The sequence below is a fragment of the Salminus brasiliensis genome, chromosome 1 (genome assembly GCF_030463535.1).
Source record: "Salminus brasiliensis chromosome 1, fSalBra1.hap2, whole genome shotgun sequence".
NCBI lineage: Eukaryota > Metazoa > Chordata > Actinopteri > Characiformes > Bryconidae > Salminus > Salminus brasiliensis.
The window spans coordinates 17,476,874-17,489,928 of record NC_132878.1 but is presented as its reverse complement, the minus strand read 5'-3'; positions in this window follow the sequence as shown (position 1 = coordinate 17,489,928).

Here is a 13,055-nt window from a genome sequence, read left to right as displayed (position 1 = left end):
GAGACATGGCTGACACAAGAGTCCATCACACAGTCTGGATTTCTCAAACCACTGCATATCAGTGGAGCACTAGCCAAATACTAAAGTACACTGTTAATTAAAGGAGCTGTATATATATATATTTTTATCCAGTAGACCTTTATTACAGTCACTGCACTGTTTAACAGAACGCTCAGCCCGTCTTCAGCCTCCCTCAGAAATCTTCACTGGGCTTCAGCACAGCAAGGGTTGCAAAAGGGTGGAAGATTTCCAGGAAATTACCAGTAACTTTCCGTGGGAACTTTTAAAATAATTTTGAAAACTTTGGGTATTTTTGGGAATTTATTAAAATTGGATAAATGATTGAATAATTTAAAGGAACCTTATCATACACTATCATCAATGTACTGTTTTTTGTCAACAGCAGAGATGAAGGTATAACAATATAAATGATTTTACCATGGAAATTAACTGGATAATAGACAGAAATAATAAATAATAATATAAATAATAAATGGGAATATTGTAACCTAAAGATGAGAAACTTACAGCTCAGAATTCTTCAGCATAACCTTAAAGCATTTAAGTTAGATGGCTGGAACTTGGACACAATTGCGTATTCGAGCAGAAACTCAGAGGTGGACGTAGAATGGATAAAGCAGGTTAACAGTAAGCATTTGGAATGACCTTCCCAAAGTCCTGACCTTAAACCTATCAAAAGTGTGGACTGTGCTTAAAAGTTAGGTCCATGTTAGAAAACCAACACGTTTAATTGAACTTCTGACCACTTCTGTCAAGAAGAGTGGTCAAAAATCCAGCCAGAATAGCAGCTGCCAGCTAGCGACAAAGATAGAAATCACTGTTATGAATATAACACTAGGCTTCATTACAAGACAAATCACCATGAGAAACACGGGTGCTTAATTAAAAATAATTTTGAAAACTTTGGGTATTTTTGGGAATTTATTGAAATTGGATAAATGATTGAATAATTTAAAGGGACCTTATCATACACTATCATCAATGTACTGTTTTTTTGTCAACAGCAGAGATGAAGGCATAACAATACAAATTATTTTACCATGGAAATTAACTGGATAATAGGCATAAATAATAAATAATAGGCATAAAATGGGAATATTGTAATCTAAAGGTGAGAAACTTACATATAGTTATATACTGAAGCATAATTTTCGCTAAAATAATTATGAGACCAAAACAGTTGAATAGCAAAGCTGCTCCTCAATCCCAGACACATGGCACATTACAAACTGCAGGGCTATTGAGACCACAGCACCTGCATTCACTGTTCATTCCTACTCTTCAGGACATGGCGCTGAGAGGTCTGTTTCTCAAGGTTTTTAACCAAACCTTGATGAGAACAATTTAAATGAATTGGTTGAATTATTGGTGTATTTAGGAACAGGCAACAGTCTCAGCCATTGATTACAACACGAGCAGAAGCTGTTGAACATAGAAGTGGGATATAAACACAGTACCCGAAATAATATGTTGCTGCTATAAAGAGAATTTCTCATGTGTCAAAAGGACCTGGGTGGCAGAGCAGACTACAGTAGAGTCATCTTCAATCATTTTTACTTGGGAAAATTCTGTCATGGAAATGTTGGGCTTTCTGTGATTTCTCTGAACTGATCAGAGAAGGTGGTCTGGCAGCAGATCATTTAAGTCCTGTAAGTTGTGAGATGGGGCCTCCATGGATCGCGGCAAAAAGCCGCAGGTGTCCATGACCCTGTCACAGGTTTCCCAGTGTTCCTTTCTTGAATCCCTTTCAGTAGATACTGACCACTACCAGAAAACCCCCACAAGACCTGCCTGATGTTTTGGAGAAGTTCTGAACCAGTCGTCTAGCCATCACAAATTGACTCTTGTCAGATTGTTACGCTTGCCCATTTCTCTTGCTTTTAACACATCACCTTCAAGAACTGACTGTTTACTTGCTGCCTAATATATCCACCCCTTGACAGATTCCACTGTAGATGAAGATAATCAATGTTTTTCACTTCACCTGTCCGTGATGTTGAGGTTATGGCTGATTGGTGACCATATTTAATAGATAAAGAACTGGAAATTGGGCCACCTGTTTTTGTCCGAATATTTTCTGAAATCAATACAACCCAATTGCTCAGAATTCTTCAGCATAATCTTAAAGCATTTAAGTTAGATGGCTGGAACTTGGACACAACTGCGTATTCGACCAGAAAATCAGAGGTGGACGTAGAATGGATAAAGCAGGTTAACAGTAAGCATTTGGAATGATCTTCCCAAAGTCCTGACCTTAAACCTATCAAAGTGTGGACTGTGCTTAAAAGTTAGGTCACTGTCAGAAAACCAACACGTTTAATTGAACTTTACCACTTCTGTCAAGAAGAGTGGTCAAAAATCCAGCCAGAATAGCAGCTGCCAGCTAGCGACAAAGTGCCTAAAATAGACATGGGAGATCAAATACCTGTTTACTTCCAGATAGGATAAACACATCTATCTTACTTGAAGATAAGAAATCACTGTTATGAATATAACACTAGGCTCCATTACGAGACAAGTCACCATGAGAAACACTGGTGCTTGGAACACAGTAAGCAATGTTGATGAAGGCAAAATCAGAAACTCCCCAGTCTCCCCATAGCATAATACACTGCTAATCAGTCTGGCCTTTTGCTAAGGGTGTTTTTTAAAGCAGTGCATGCTTAAAGGTTTGCAAATGCAATGGCCAGTCAGGTAGATGTCTTGGGCACCAATAGACAAGAGCAGCTCAGTTGGCAGTTTGTGAGGTTGATTCCCACTCATCGGCTACAGAGAAGCTTCTGGGTATTACCTCACGATAGCTAAAGTGGAGAAATGTGTGAAGTTGAGGTGAAAAAGACTCCCTGGACCGTCAATTGATGGACGCTCGCAATGTGCAGCAATAAAAGTGGAACACATGAACAAAAGATGCAGGAGAAGAATTGCCCAGACAAGCTTGACAGCCGACCACTGTATTGTACACCAGTAGGCCCTTTGTGATGAAGTGCTGGAAATAGATTGTGTAACGCACATTGTGAAGAAAACAATTTCTTAATGACGTGAGTCGTGAACATGCCCTACCACGCAGAGCTGCATTGGCGAAGACATCGGGAACGTTCTGAAAAGTTATGCAAAGAAGTGTTGGGGAAAGACATCGGAACCAACACCATCATCTGGCATCTAAGGAGGACAGAACATGTTGATCATATGGACATGCTCCTGGTGCTGGAAGACGAACAGACAAAGATAAAGTCCTTCCTGAGTTTGTCTGTGCACATACTCACAGAAGTGTAGCAAGTTGCAGTGCAGGACACAGCTTTCCTACCGAATGCACAACACCTAGAATGACTCGTGTGGGCTGCTTCATTAGTCACTTCCTCCCCTAGTCATGTTGCAGTGTTACAGCAGCTTCATCAGTTGCGACCAGGAGAACACTAGCTAGAGAATCTGTGTCTGAGCTTGATGTTGAGATTAAGGCTGTTAAACATGGAAACACTTGGGTTCAATATGATCAATCCTAAAGATAATAATGGTTAATAAGAGATCTGTGAACTCACGGATGACCCTCCCGGCACACAGGTAGAGAAATGGGTACAATGACAATCAAAACAGACACCTTGCATGACGATGTACTTTCCATGCTATTAATAGGGGTGATACTTCAAGCAGTGTCATGCCTCTCTCTACAGTAGATCACGCTTTGAGCCATCCCTGATGAACAAGAACTTCTGTAAGTGAAAGAAGCATGTGGACTGTCATGATAGAGTAAGATCACAGGACTTTACACAACTATGTTTCGGGTTACGCAGAGTTACGCAGTTTTCCCGAGTGTTGTCCTGTGTGCTTCATCAAAGTTGAATAGTGCAGTTAGCAGCATACTAAGCCTGGAGTAGCAATGATAGAGACACCATTCTCCTTATTTCAAGTCAGTGGAGCATCGCAGTGAGTTTGAAGCAGCAAGCCTTACTACACACTAAGGTGTAGTACTCAGTAACTACAGGGAAGTCTGTATCTACAAACTGGTGGGGCAATTCTTTGGTAAAGACGTTTTTGGCCTGCCAATGGGCCCTAGACTGTTTAAGGGGTTAAACTCAATGGATACACTAGAGACTAAGTTGACTTCTTAACCCAGATGAAGAATAAAAAATGTAACCAGGACCAATCAGAATTATGTAGCTCTTCATCTTTTGGGGTTAAATCACAAACAATGTTGGAAGGACATGGAAGGAATTGATCGATGGGTAGAGAAAGAGAGACTGAGGCTGGACAAGGGAGCTAATGACCTCACACCAAGTGATCAACTGCAAGGCAAGTGTACTGTACATTGACTCTGCTCTTGGTGTAGCATTATGGGGAACAACATCGCCTTTGCTATGGCAGACCAGAGTTTGATTCCCTAGCCAGACAAACACACCAATAAGATTCCTTGGGAAAGACTCTCAATAATATATATTGTTTTATTTCTGTGTAACATGATTCAAGTCAGTTACTCTGGATAAGAACATCAACCAAATGCCATACAGGTAAATGTAAATGTACACAACTCTGGACCATGCTAGAGCCAGTAAGAGAGGTCAAATGGAAGAGGACCTGGACAGAGAAGCCCTGTTGCTAATTATGACACTAGTTTGAGGACTTGACAGATGACTTGAAACTGTTCAGGCAGTATTTCTCAGAGGGATGAACAAGAGACCAGACAAAGGCACCAAGGCCTGGAGGAGAGGTCAAATGGAGGACACCATTAAGACTTGGTGAGAGGAAATCCTTCACTTGCAATTATAACACCACATACAGGACTTGACAATGCTGAAAATAGATGAGCAAAGCCTGCCAACTCAAAGAACAGACTGAGGAAGGAAAAGGACATGACAGTATGTGAAGATGTTCAGCGGTAACACAGTTATACTTTTTAATTAATGCTTAAGTGCTTCTGAAATAAATAACTAAATATAATATACCATCATAGTTCCTTATTATTTACCCCTCACTATAATAACCTATGTTGATCAAGTGGAATTAATCAGTACCCAGTTATCCGTTATTGTAGTTCCTACACATTTAGAGCTTCATTAACCAATAGTTAAGTGTTTATTAACTCACTGGTATGTAGTCAAGCATTAACATGCGAGCTATCCACTAATTACTTCTCTATTTAATGAACTTCAACCATCATACTAACCAAAGGTTTAACGTTTCCTTTCTGTCCTCTTTGCCTGAGCATTTAAAATGTCAAATCTTGACTGCTTTAATGTATCTATCATTGCTATGTTAAAGTCTGGAATGTGTACTTTAATCATGCCCGATTGGTTTGTATTGAAATTTAAACTGGAGCAGAGAGAGGGGCATATCAAGGAATAATGTCTTTGCCCTAAACATTATGGAGGGTACTGTAAATAGTGTAAAATATACCTACATTTTAAAATGGCTGTGTAGTTAATATTTACTTAAAGAAACTGAAACTAAAATTTACTTAAAGTGATTAGTACAAGGGTCCACAATTGGTCACTTATTTATTATACCTATGCAATGTTGGATTGCAGTTCATTAAATAGAGGAGTAGTTAGTGGATAACTACATACCAGTAATGTAATTGCAATGTAACTGGATACTGATTAATTACAATTATAGTGAGCCATAATAAACGAAGAACTATGATGGTGACACTCCATTACTTTTAAGGAACAATATTGGAAAGTGTTACCTGTTCAGCAACATATATTTTTGTAAGATAATCTATAGCACTTTATTTGGATGACCCACAGTAGACGCTTACCTTGCATTTATCTTATATTCAACTAAATAGTTATTACATTTTCTTGATTGTTCCCGAAACCTAACTCTTCAACCTACTAACCTTACTCAATACCTAAACCCAACCCATATCTTGGTCCTAGACATAGGTCAGTATCACTATAAATACTGTTTTAAATTGTGACTGACAGAAATTGAGAATGGAGGATAGATATTACATACATAATCAGACACAATGCAAAATGTAAGTGGTGTAATTGTGAAGTGATTCTCCACCTAAAATACTATTCTGTGGTTCAGTCTGTGTTTGTACTAAATTTAGCCTAGTAATTATATACTAAACTCTAAAATGCAAGACACTGATTATGATTAGCACCTGGTTTCTCTATATTGTTCACCCTTTGGAAGAAATGCCCCAAACCACATACGCATTAAGTCAAATCAAAGCTTGTATTTGTTTCAACACATGCAAACCTTCAGTAAATCAGACCCTCCATGTTTGAATTGTCCTTGATGCTAGACCTTTCCTTAACTACACTGTCCTTACTGTCTAATGTATGGATATCTAATTCCGCGGGAAGGCTGCAGTAAGCAGAGTTTCCAGGAGTGAGAGTGGATCCAGCTCAGCTCAATATTGATTGCTTTCTAGGAAGAAGAAGAAAAAATGCTGAACAGCATGAACACCAACCAGCATATCACTGAACAATGACAGCAGTTTCTAGGCAAGAGGCCACTATATATCAAAATCAGATTTACCACCAGACTAGAGCCTTCATAGAGGGGTAGTGTGTAATATTAGTAGGACCTCAACAAACATTCCTGTTCATGCTGAAGCATTGCTGCTACAACATGGATAGCCTGACTGAACTCAACAGCAGTCTTTTCAGTAGTGAACATCAGTTGAAAATCCCATTGCTTTGCACTTTAAAGTCAAATTTGCAAGAATTTTAAGTGTATAAAATACACAATATGTCCAAATGTTGGTGGATATTCCTTGTAATGAAAGTACTGATCTTCTTTAAAGAATACGGGTATAAGGGTATCAACATTCATTTTTGCTTCATACCACTAATAAAATACAAATCCTTCAAAGAAACACCAGCAATGCTTGTTTCCTCATATGGGGTCAACATGAAAGCGGTAGGTGTGGCGCAACAGATAACACCACTACCTGCCAGTGAGCTACCGCACCATGTGGGCGACTGGGGTTCGATTCCCGGTCTGGGTGGCTATGCTGCGCTACACCAATAAGAGTCCTTGGTCAAGACTCCTAACAATGTAAGTCGCTCTGGATAGGAGCGTCGGCTAAATGCCGTAAATGTAAATGTAAATATGGATGCCCACCAGGGTTAGTGATGGGATGAGATTAGGGACATTTGGGCCTAGATTAGATGAGATTAATATGGGCTGTAACAATGGGTCCTAGCTTTGTCCCAGTAAAAACGCATGTACAAACCCTTGTACAAACAAACTCAGAGCCCATGCCTACCTGTTTCACTCATGTTGGCTTGTTGGCTGGGTTATTAACCTATTTTAAAATCAGAGCATGTAGCAAAAACAAGACATACTCTAAATAGAAACTCAACAAACAGCCTCTATACAGAATGCTGATGTTCCTGCTAAACTATGAGTATTAGCATTTAGCCTGGATATGAAAACATTAGGCTATCAGTGGTAGGAAGCAAACAGGAAGTGACCAGTAACAGTGAGAGTAAACAGGGTGAATTTGTATGTTTATTGTGACTACAGCCGTTGAATATGCAATAATGAAAAAAATTTATAACGGAAAAGAAGTAAACCCATCTTTAAAGAGAAGCTTTCAGATTCAAGACCAAAGAAAGTCTATTACTGAGAATGATAAATTCAATCCTCAGCGATTGCCATGAGGACATCTTAGTGAAACACAGGCAGATGAACAATGTCTACACTCTTCCATGTGGTTCCAGGTTCCATGTGGTACTGAAAGGGGGTTCTTTGACTTTGACAATAGTAGAAACCCTTCAAACCCTCTTTGAATGGTTCTTTGAGTGGTTATGATCCTACATTGCCTTGAACCCTTGAGGAACACTGTAGGGTTGAAAAACACCATCACATGAAATACAACTACATCAGATTATTTGTCAAATCTGAAGTGAAGTCAGTAGACTGATGTACAGATATGTAATCCAGATCATGTGGACAGAAAACAAAGGATTCCTGACTTTACTAAACCCTCTTTGACTTTGAATTTGAAGATACTGCTGAATATTGCAGCTCACATGGCATGCTTTGTGATGCCTCCATGTGCCTCCACATAAGGCAGCGAATTGAGCAGAACTCTGAAACTGCACCAGGCTTTGTAAGCTAGAGCCTATTACATAACCTTCCCTAAATGGCGTCAGCGTCTGATGAACCAGCCCGAGTCCCAGATCAAAGGGGCAGTCTGAAATCAGCTTTGAGTGGCACGGTTGTGGTGACTCAAATCTCAGCATAGGCACAAGCGCACAAGTGCAAAGCCTTCAGCACATCCCTTGATGCTGCTGTTATGGTATATCTGTTGTAATAATTGCTTTCTTTGGGTCTGTTGGTCCATTTTTATTATTTTTTATTTGTTTGATAAGATGTTTTTGGTCTGATGTTACATTATGTTTAAATATTGAGGAGTAATCAATGGAAAAGTATTCATTTGGTGCAATTTGCATTAATAGAGACCATCAGGATCAGGCAAATACGTCCCTCATCACTTTATTATGTTTAGACAGCCTAGCCAGTTTTGACAAGTCCTTTAGCATATTAAATTAGGCCTGTCAACTGTTTAGTATTGACAGTCCTTCAGAACAATGGGATTCAATGGGAGTCACTGTCGTCACAGCTCAAGACCTGATTGACAGGAAGCTAATTATAAATCATAATAAAATAAGCTATATTGGTAGGTTTGGCTTGTTGTTGTAGAAGGTTGGTGAAAGACACATGCAAACAGGTAGCATGGAGGACTGGGCACCAGCAATATATATAAAGTACAAGTAGCACAAACACAGATCACCAAAGGAACACAAAAGAAGCCAAGCTTGGAGGAGGTTCCTCATTATTTTCATGCTGCTAATGGCTGGTATAGAATAGAAGTACTTTACTAATCCCAATGGAAACGTTACAGCATTACAGTAACAATACATAAAACAAAATTGTATATTTTTAATTTGTTTAGGGTGGTAGTAACTTCAGGCTCCTGCAGATGGCATTCCACGGGGATGCTCAGGCTATAAAATCTCTGTTGGGTGTACGGCGGGATTCATAGATTGGGAAGAGGTGCAGTGAAAAGTCACAGGTATTTACAGTGCAGTGAAAGTCTGGGGAAAAACTTGTCATCCTTGAACAGAAATAAAGTAAAGGCCTCTTGCGCGCCACTCTGCTCCATATGTTCATGGCCCTAAAAATGATCTGCAGTTCCCTGCAGAGTCTCCTTTCAGAAATTGGTTGTGAAGGACCTGCATTGGCATCTAGCAGTAATTCTTGCCTGAAAGCGAAACTCTTTTCGTTCACAAGCTGTAAAACACAGCGTCAGTTTTGTCTTTTGGCCACAATTCTGACGAGAATCACTAATGCCTGCTTTCCTAACCCATTTTCCACACAGTGCACTGTACCACCTCTTTTCAACCTATGAATCCCGTCACACACCCCACAGGTATTTTTAGCCCAATCAATTTTGTGCAATGCCATATGCAGGAGCCTGATGTTACTACCACCTTAAACATGCAAGCTGACAACAAGGTTTCAGGGAGCTTGAAGTTGAATTCTCAGTGATTATTACTGTGAATATCCGCAAAAATATTAGCCTACAGTATATGACGGGAGTGTCATTACAGTCAAAGTGTGATGAGGATTATGGAATACAGCACACGGCATGTCAAGATACTGTTTACATTAAGCTGTACAGTATAATTAAGCACAATTCAGTCTGTAGGAGATGGGCCGGTGCTGTCCCCATCCATTGTAAAGCCGTATTGCAGTAGGCAAGAATGATCTCCCATTGTACTCCTTAATACAGTGCAGTTGTGTCAGGCTGCCACCAAATGTGCTCCCCCTTATTTTCCAGAGTTGAGCAGAGGGGATATTAGATATTGTCCAAAATTGCAAGCAGCTTAATGAGAGTACCTTGTTCTTCTACAACATAAGCGAAGACAAACAATCATTTCCAGTAAGACTCAATGCTAAGCTAAGCTAGACTAGGAAATGGTATATAGCTACTGTAATAAAAAAAAAAGCAAGTGTGTTTTATTCTAAGGCAACATAACAGGGTGGTAAATAGGCTTGTAAAACCGTATCTGAGCATTTGTCACCCCAACCAAAGTCACATACTGGTAATACATCAAAACAACAACTTAATATACTCAATAAATGCATTATGTCATTTTTGGGTTAATGTTTAATGTTAATGTTAACAGTTTTCCGTTGCTCAAAATTAGTAAAGAGTCAAGTCAGAGTGAGATAATAAAAAAAATGTCCAGAGTCCAGAATCCAGAGTCCAGCATTACTTCTACAACAGAGTCAGCCTTTTTAATCAGTTTATTCAGTTTGTTCTGAGCAGTTTGTGTTTGTTGATAGCCGACAGCACTTGCCACAACAGACTGATTGATTGTCCACATGAGTTTCGTGCACACACCGAAGGACTTTGGCCTATTCAGAAAGTTCATGTAGCTCTGGCCTTTCTTGCACACACTGCATGGGTGTATCAATCAAGTGACCAACCAGGTATGTGTATGTAGCAACCTGCTCCACGTCCACTCCATTGATAGAGACTGGTGACAGGTGTGGTTTGGACTTCCCGAATTCAACCACCATTTGCTTGGTTTTTCACTGACCATGAACTGCAGTTGGTTTCATGACAAAATCCTTTACCAGCCTCCTGTATTCAATGTGGAGCAAACACATTCAATACCAGCCATCTGGTCCTGAGGCTTTGCCCTGTTTGAGTTTTCTCAATTGCTTCTTCACCTGGTCAGCAGTGGAAGTAGGTGTAGAGTTGTTGGACAGCTCCGGTGGAGGAGGGAGGGCCTGTGATTGGTCCCTGCTGTTGTTGTATGGATGTGATAAGCTGCAAAGTAGGCAGAGGACAGGTCAGCGGACAGTGTAGAAGACAATGGAGCAGTAGAAGAACAGTAGTAGGACTGGTTTAAGTCATTGCTCTCTACTGATCTGGGGCTGTATTGGTTGAAGAGTGTCACTCAGGCCTCTCCACACATCACATGCATTCTTCTAAAGGCGGAGGACACATTTTAAACACATTTCAACACAAAGGGTGAATATGAGTGTCTTTGTCTTTGTCGTCTCCTCCACTTTGGTCTCCAGCTTTACTCTCTCTCTTTACACTTCCTTGGCTTCCTTGATTTTATTCTTACATACCCTCCTCATTGTTTTCTGCCCAGGAGGCTTCCTTCTTCTGGTTCAGCAGAGATTTTAATGCACTGCTAACCCCATGGTTCGCTATTGCGGATGCACTGGGCAGTCTTTGAGGGTACAACAGTGTCCACAGAGAAGTTCATGTAATCAGGTGATCCAAGATGTAATCGCATCACTGTCCTTATCATGTGATTAAAAAAATACATCCTATTGTGTGGCCTCAAAGCATCATCTCAGTAATTCTACAGCCTCTGGTGACCGCTTCCTTACTGTCCCTGTTGGGGGATGTCCAATCATGTGGTCTCTTTGAATTGGTCAGAACAGCAACCAATTCTGAACTCCACTACAGACCTATTCAGACTAGATTAAATGTACATGAGGTCCTGGGGTAATTTCCTCTTTTTAAAAGTGCTCCTGGGTAATTTTGCTTCTATCCAAATCAGCCATGTCTCTACTTTTCTTTCTCCTCCTCTAGGAAAATTACCAACTGTTTTTCACTGAACTCAGTGCAGTGGTGGTCAGTGGAGTTCGATGTTAGTCCTGTCTGAAAACACATCTCCATGTTTTCACAGTTAGATGCCACCTTTTGTTGGGGGAAAAGAGTTTTTTGGCCGCTGCTATGCATCACACTCTAAGTGTCTATACCCTCAAATTGTACATACACCCAGGCCACTAGAGAAAGCTTTTGGAGGGTAAATGCAATGACTACTTCAGGGGAATATAGAAGCGAGGCTAAAATGGCTAAAAGCTAAAACGTGGCTGGGTCTTCCAGCATGACAATAATCCCAAACACACCGCTCAGGCAACGAAGGAGTGGCTCTGTAAAAAGCATTTCAAGGTCCTGGAGTGGCCTAGCCAGTCTCAGTTTGTCCAGACCTCAATTTGTGAAGAAAGAGAAAAAAAAAAATAGAAAATCACTGCTCTAGAGGAGATCTGCATGGAGGAATGTGCCACAATACCAGCTACAGTGTGTGCAAACCTGGTGAAGACTTACAGGAGACATTTGACCTCTGTCACTGCCAACAAAGGTTATGTTGCAAAGTATTTAGTTGAACTTTTGTTATTGCCCAAATACTTAGTTTCCACCTTAATTTACAAATAAATTATTTTAAAATCCTACAATGTGATTTCCTGGATTTCTTTTCTCATTTTGTCTCTCATAGTTGAAGTGTACTTATGATGAAAATTACAGACCTCTCTCATCTTTCTAAGTATGAGAACTTGCACAATTAGTGGCTGACTAAATATTTTTTTGGCCCACTGTATATCATCTTTAATGTTAATGTTAACCCGTTGCGCAAAATGAGTAAATAGTCAAGTCGGAGTGGGATAAAAAAAAACGCTACAGATAAGAATCCTTCCCTATGGAAATAAATTCACTATTACTATCCAATATGAGTTATGAAAAACACCTTAACTAGACATAACATAGAAATTTCAAAATAGCCATAACATAGAAACATCTATAGCCAGGCTCCAGTCTAAAATGCTAAGAGCTTGTTAGATTCAAAGGGCTCCCTAAGACACAGAAAACATTTAAATCAGTGTAATTTAACATTTATAATGTGCAACAGGGGCAAAGACAGGCTGCATTTTTGCATGGAGTTACAGTGAGTCATCAGAAATGTGTGGTCAGGTAAATGCTTGTTGCATATGGTGGACACACCGGCTGGCCAGCCTGCTATGACACAGCATAGAGACAGGACTGACACCACCATCTGTTCCTGGTCTACTCTGCAGCCTGGGCATGTTTGAACACATGCAGACATGCTAATTTGAGAACTGCATGCAATAATCTAAGCAGTCAAATGCTCAATATGAACCATTTGCAGCCATATGGACACCTACTGTAAAATCTCTGCAAACATTGATTTTCGACTTAATTAACTGCAAAAAGAAGCAGTGTGCTCATGTGCTTTCCTCTCAAT